At 36.7% G+C, this 6,630-nt stretch overlaps 1 protein-coding gene across 5 annotated transcripts in view; it reads left to right on the top strand.

Annotated features, from left to right (window-relative positions):
• The first annotated feature begins 5,420 nt into the window (after positions 1-5,420).
• The window catches only part of LOC121423904 (choline transporter-like protein 1), a 107,675-nt gene continuing 106,465 nt past the window's right edge, over positions 5,421-6,630 (top strand). For all 5 annotated transcript variants that reach the window (XM_041619440.1, XM_041619444.1, XM_041619443.1 and 2 more), the window contains exon 1: positions 5,421-5,530. The gene's annotated coding sequence lies outside the window, so the exon portion shown is untranslated. The remainder of the gene's footprint in view (positions 5,531-6,630) is intronic.

Here is a 6,630-nt window from a genome sequence, read left to right as displayed (position 1 = left end):
ATATTTTGTGTAGATATCTTAAGTACAGTAGCTATGAAGTTTTGTTGTTATTGTATATATTATTTTGTTTTACAATAAAAACATAAATACAAAAAAAAAATTAGGGCAATCATCCCCTGACAACTACTTCAAGGAAAATATGATCCCCATATTTTTACCGCCGGGAACTGTTACCCCCGGAAATTTACCCTCCAGACAATAACCCCGGGAATTACCCTTAGTACGGAGTCTTTGAAATGCCATCGACGTGACGAAATGGCGAGATACTTTATCTTGCCATGTATAATTAATAAGCTTATTATTTCGACATGGCGATATATTCTATCTTGTCAAGTCGGTATGTCGACGTGGCGAGATATGAAGTGTACAAGTCCTGGTGAGAATTCCGATATATCGCCATGTTGACATATAACTTGTTAGAATTCGACTTGGCAAGATAAAATATATCACCATGCATGTTGACGTATAACTTTTTATATGTGGACTTGGCAGGATAACGCATCTCGCCTTGCGGACATAATAAGCTTATTTAGTCGACATGGCAAGATAAAGCATCTCGCCATGTCGTCAAGTCAATGGCATTTGAAAGGCTCCGTACAAGGGGTAATTGGCGTCTAGAGGGTAAATTTCCGGGGGGGGGGGGTAACAGTCCCCTACGATAAAAATATATGGGGATAATATTTTCCTTGAAGTAGTTGTCAGGGGGCGATTGTCCTTTGGGTCATCGTTATAGAACCCCATGGACTCGTATCATTGACCTTTTGACCTCTTGATGACATTGGATCTCAGTATTACCCTGATCATAATTTTACACACATCGCGGACTATCGGACCCGCGGTCTATCGGACCCGCGGTCTATCGGACCCGCGGACTATCGGACCCGCGGTCTATCGGACCCGCGGACTATCGGACCCGCTGTCTATCGGACGCGCGGTCTATCGGGCTGTAACCCTTTATTCAGTGCAATGCTCAAATAATATGTCACCCAATCCCTCTAAGTGTTTTACCTTACACATTACTTTTATGAAAAACCCATCACTCCTGAGGTTCTTGCCATTAATAACTCTGCCTTAATATGTAATGTAGAAAGTATCAAAATTCTCAGAGTTATTATACAATCTGATTTGAAATGGAATTTACATGTCAATGACTTGGTCAAAAGCGGGGTCAAAAGGTGCAATAAAAATTGTGTAGGCCTATGTTAAGGAAACTGAAAAAGTTCAATTTGCCTTTGAAGAATTTAGTGACAATATATATGGGTTATATACGACCAATTTTAGAATATTGTGCTCCAGTTTTCCATAGCAGTCTTACAGCAAAATAAAATAATACTATTGAAATAATACAACGGAGTACTATGTAAAATTATCTTAGGACATAATTACATCAAATACACAAATGCATGTCAGGTATGTAATTTACCAAGGAGAGAATACTGACACTGAGTAAAAATAAATTGCAAAATCACTTTCAACCCATCCTTTGTGTAAGACATGGCTACCTCAGAAAAAACATCTCTTCGTCGTACAAATAACTATCAACAATTTCCAATTAGAACAACAAGATTTAAAAACAGTCCATTGCCTTTTTTGGTTGACATACTCAACAAAAGATGAGTGTGTCGACTAGGATAGGCAATGCAAAATGGTCATCCCCACCCCACCATACAATTATTTTTGTCATTTAAATAAGTGTCAGTCTCCTCTCCTTCAAGTCTGCCATTATCATTGATTGCCTTTTATGCTTATTTAAATTGTATTAACTTTTGAATGTAAAGCCTTTTTAAATGTAATTTACTATGGTTTTTACTATGTGCCAACACCAACTTGTAAACATGATTTTTCCAGCTCTTGCTGTTTTTTCATGTATGATTATTAACATGTTTGATTATCAATAAAGACCATTTTTTAATTGAAAATTGAAATTGAATTGAAATAATTGTCTGCTCACGCTTCACGATCCCATTATAAATGATACCCAATTAACTATATCCTATTCATGATTTACAAAATATGAATAGTGTCCCGCTTTTAGGTCTAAAATCTCAATTTTCTTCCTCTCGCATCAATTCTTTAGTTACATGCCTATGAGCCTATCCCATTTATTAATACAAAAAGTGATCAGAATGACAGTTTTTTTTAGGTCGGAATGTATAAAAAAAAATGCTCGCGCTTCGCGCTCGCATTAACCATCTAGTTACATACGAATCTTGTTCAGGATCACAGATAACATTGCCCAGAATATTAAATTTTAAGGACAAAATACATGAAAGTAAAAAAAAAAATGTTAGCGCTTCGCGCTCGCACTTTTATAAGGCTTATGAGATTATTTCATTTACATGTTGTTTTATAAGAATAAAACTAAGAAGCGACTGATCAGGGAAAATATAGGTGAAGATAATTTCGGGCTCCGTCCCCTATTGGCGAAAGTCGGATCCGCCCTTGTGACACATACACACACACCGGAAAAAATTGTGCCCCCCTAAAAAGGCAAGGACCCCCAGTGCCCACCCCCAGGAAAAATCCTAGCTACGCCACTGGCGAGAGAGAGATTGCAATAGAGAGAGGGGAAGAGAGAAATCGAAACTTCAGAAAGCGGGGAGATTGGGATGGAGACCATTCATCTATAATATTATATGTACAAGAGTGTGCTCGTGTCCATTTAGTCTAGGAGATAGGGGGCTTTATTCAGAATTTTTGGTGGGGAAGGTTTGACACGCTTATCCGGGGTAAAATTGTGCGCTGATTTAAAAAATGTCACACATTTCATTGATTTCCACAAAGAAGCTTTCAAACTTTCCCCATTTAACATCCTCACCATGTTCGATATAACCTTAATTAGCATACACAATGAGCAGGGCTGGCCGGGGGTCAAGGTGGTCAAAATGACCAAGGTAGTCTTCTTTGGAGGTGCTCAATTTTAAGGATTCATTCACCAGTGTTAGTGTCACAGCACACCCTTGTTACGATTCTGGTAACATTCGAAGTATTTTTGAATAAATTTAGCTGAATTTATTGACCATTTTAAGGGCCATAAGTGGCCAAAATGACCTTAAGCTGTTAAATGGGGTCATTAAGACTGACATATTTGGAATTAGCATCGCATTTTACATAAGATGGATTTTTGAATGCATTTCCATTTTATATGGGAAGAAGATAAAACACACTAAAGACCTCAAATTCCTGTCTATGTGCAGTTTATTACATGTATATGCAAAACTGCGTAAATGGTCTGTTATGTCTAAAAAACGCCAAATGACCCTCTTAGGTCAAAACTGATGGAATAAATTGCATGAAGTCTAAATACTTTTGAAATGTTCAATTTAAAGGATTAATACACCAATGTTAGGTGTCACAGTATGGCCTTGTATCGATTCTGGTAACATTCAAAGTATTTTTGGATAAATTGAACTGATGGCATTGGTCATTTTAAGGGCCATAAGTGGCCAAAATGATCTTGAGCTGTTAAATAGAGTCATTAAGACTGATATATTTGGAATCAGCATAAAATTCTACCCAAGAAAGACATTTGAATGTATTCTTATTTTATAAGGGAAGAAGATAAAACATGCTGAATACCTCAATTTCCTGCCTATTTGAACAGTTAATAATGCAAACTGCGCGAATGGTCAGTTATGTCTAAAATACCCAAAATGACCCTCATAGGTCAAAACTGACGAAATAAATTACATGAGGTTGATGTTTATGATCCAGCGCACATTTTGAAAATATGTGGATTTCTAAAAACATCCAGTCGTAGCTCTATTTGTAAAACATTTCGGACAAAAAAATCATGAAAATTGTAATTTTTGGCAAAATCATGGCCAAAATGACCACTGCTATTGTGATTTGGCAAATGAAACTACTTTATCTGGAATCTGGGTGCATTTTTACTTAAGATAGACCCTTTTAATTGGATGTGGCTACAAAAGCAGTCTGTTAAGGGACCATTTTCCAAAGATTTAGATTTATTTATTTCCGTTCAACAATTTTTCAAAATACAATCAGTAACAATGCATATTCAATATAATAGATATTGTAGGCAAAGCAATGACATTTCGTAACAAATGTTGAATATAAATTAATCAAAACTACAATTTGTTGCAGTAATTTTATCAATGAAAAGAAACAAGAAATGAACGGAGGGACTTGCCAAGAAAAGCAAAAACTTGTAAAGAAGGCAAGCCCCTAAACTTAATTTCAATGCTAATTATAAACAAACTACATGTATATATACAACTATATACAAAAATCGAGACGGACGCAGAAGACAAACTTAAAACAAGTTATCCACAAAATGTAAAAATAAAACGAATAAGCGACAAAAAATAAGAGAAAGTAGTTCAAATAATAATAATTACAGTGGTAACACACACGCAAAAATTACTTATAAAATTATAACAGGGAGGGTAAAGTGGCAAAGAAAAGAAAGGGGGAAATAAGAGAGGTGCAAATAAAAAGTGCAAATGAAGAGAGGAAACATGGCAGGTGCACAGGTCGTAATGTATTGTATCATATTGTAGTGTTATTTATTATAAGTAATGTTTGACAAATGTATTGGTAGTTAAAGATTAAGTTATTATGTAGTTTTAGGTTATGTGTTAGCTTGACTTGTTGGTGTGGAGTATTGACAAATGAGCATTTTTTTAAGTTTGCGTTTGAAAATATTAAGGTTTGTAGATTCTTTAAAGTCGTTGGGCAGTGAATTCCAACACACAGGTCCAAAAAAGATAAAAGAGTTTTTCGCTAATATAGTACGGGTAGGGGGTAGGTGATAACAGTTACGTTGTCTCGTTGGGTAATCGTGTATAGAGGAGTTTTTACAGAACATATTTGAAAAAATTGTTGGGAGATCATCATTGTTTAGTTTATACATAAATTGGGCGAGTTGGAAAATATATAAATCGCTCACTTTAAGAATATTATTTTGGAAGAATAGTATGTCTGTGTGTGATCTGAATTGGGTTTGAAAAATTATTCTAAGAGCCTTCTTCTGCAGCAACAGTATTCTTTGTAATTGTGTTTGGGTCGCACAACCCCATGCCAAAATGCCATAATTAATGTATGGTAATATTAATGTATGATACAGTGTAATAAAGTGTGAGATGGGAGAAAATATTTTAGTTTGTTGATAATTCCGATGTTTCTTGAATAGAGTGGTCAAAATGGTCATTTTTGGTCAAATTGGCCAAAATGGCGTGAGTACGGTCAGTAAGAGTGACATTTTTGGAATCAGCGCACAATTTTACCCCGGATAAGCTTGTCAAACCTTCCCCACCAAAAATTCTGAATAAAGCCCCCTATCTCCTAGACTAAATCCATATCTCCATGCGCCTGCGCACTTCATATTTTTAGCTCAATTATGAATAATTCATGATCATAGCGTTTCCATGTACGGAAAAAATATTCGCGGCCGGCCCGGCCCGCTGATCTGACGTGACGCAATTAGCGCCTGGCCGGCCGGGGCGGGGCCCGTGGATATTAGAACGATCGAAGAGGACATCGGTGTGTGTTTTCGAAGCACATTCAGGTAAATTCTGACAATTTTTCCCCATGGTTTTACCATGTTTACTCTTCGAATTAACTGTTCTCCCAGAACTTATGGATTTCTTGTTTAATAATTTGATATGGAAGGTCGTGTAACGTTATTGTTAATTCTGTTCATCTCATCTCAATTTATAGATTAAGGATTAAAATTGCAAGCAGTGCTGTTATGTTATTAATGCTAAACTTCGCGACTATAGGCCTAGTACTGTAAGGGTTTACAGACATACACAGTATTGTTTGCACTAGAAGCTTTCAATACTGAGGACTGCTTGATACATGTAATGGAGGGGAGTGCGACTTAGCAAAAGCTATGGTCTTGGTTATGAGTTATCTGTAGAATAAAGCCTTTTTTAATGTTATTGTGTGACTCTAAAAGTAAAGGCAGTGTATACAGCCACACGCGTGTGTCTTTACCATCCAGCCACACGCGTGTGGTTATATCCAGAACACCTATCTGTGGATACCGCCACACGCCGCAAGTAATAACAGTAAAACACGTATGTAGGTCTGACCGTCTATATCACGATCAAAATAACCTCATTTCTTCATTAAATTCTTACATTCTAAACCCCTTTGATATCCTTAGATCATTTCATTCTCACCGTCTTCTCTCCTTGCTTTTCTTGTCTTGTTACAAACGGTCGTCTGTTTAACAGCAAATTCTCTTTTTCTACTTGTGTCGATTCTGGCTTCCTTCGCAGTACGGTGGCAGACCCATACAGGGTTAGCGCAGCGCAGTAGACATACACAGTTTGGGTTACGTTTACGTTTGGTACGAATAATTTTCATACCAAGCGTTAAGCATGCACGAATCCCGAGTTTCGTACGTACGCACGTACACGCACATAGCCTAGAGTCAGTAGAGAATCGACACAAGTAGAAAAAGTGTGGAAATTTGCTATTTAACAGGCGGCCTTTTGTAACAAGACAAGAAAAGCAAGGAAAGAAGACGGTGAGAATGAAATTGAAACGATTTAAAGAAATCAGAGTGGTTTAGAATGTAAGAATTTAATGAAGAAATGAGGTTATTTTGATCGTGATATAGACGGTCAGACCTACATACGCGTTTTACTGTTATTACTG

Source organism: Lytechinus variegatus, chromosome 11 (genome assembly GCF_018143015.1).
Source record: "Lytechinus variegatus isolate NC3 chromosome 11, Lvar_3.0, whole genome shotgun sequence".
Taxonomy (NCBI): domain Eukaryota; kingdom Metazoa; phylum Echinodermata; class Echinoidea; order Temnopleuroida; family Toxopneustidae; genus Lytechinus; species Lytechinus variegatus.
The sequence above is the reverse complement of the archived record's forward strand: the minus strand, read 5'-3'. Positions and strand labels throughout refer to the sequence as shown.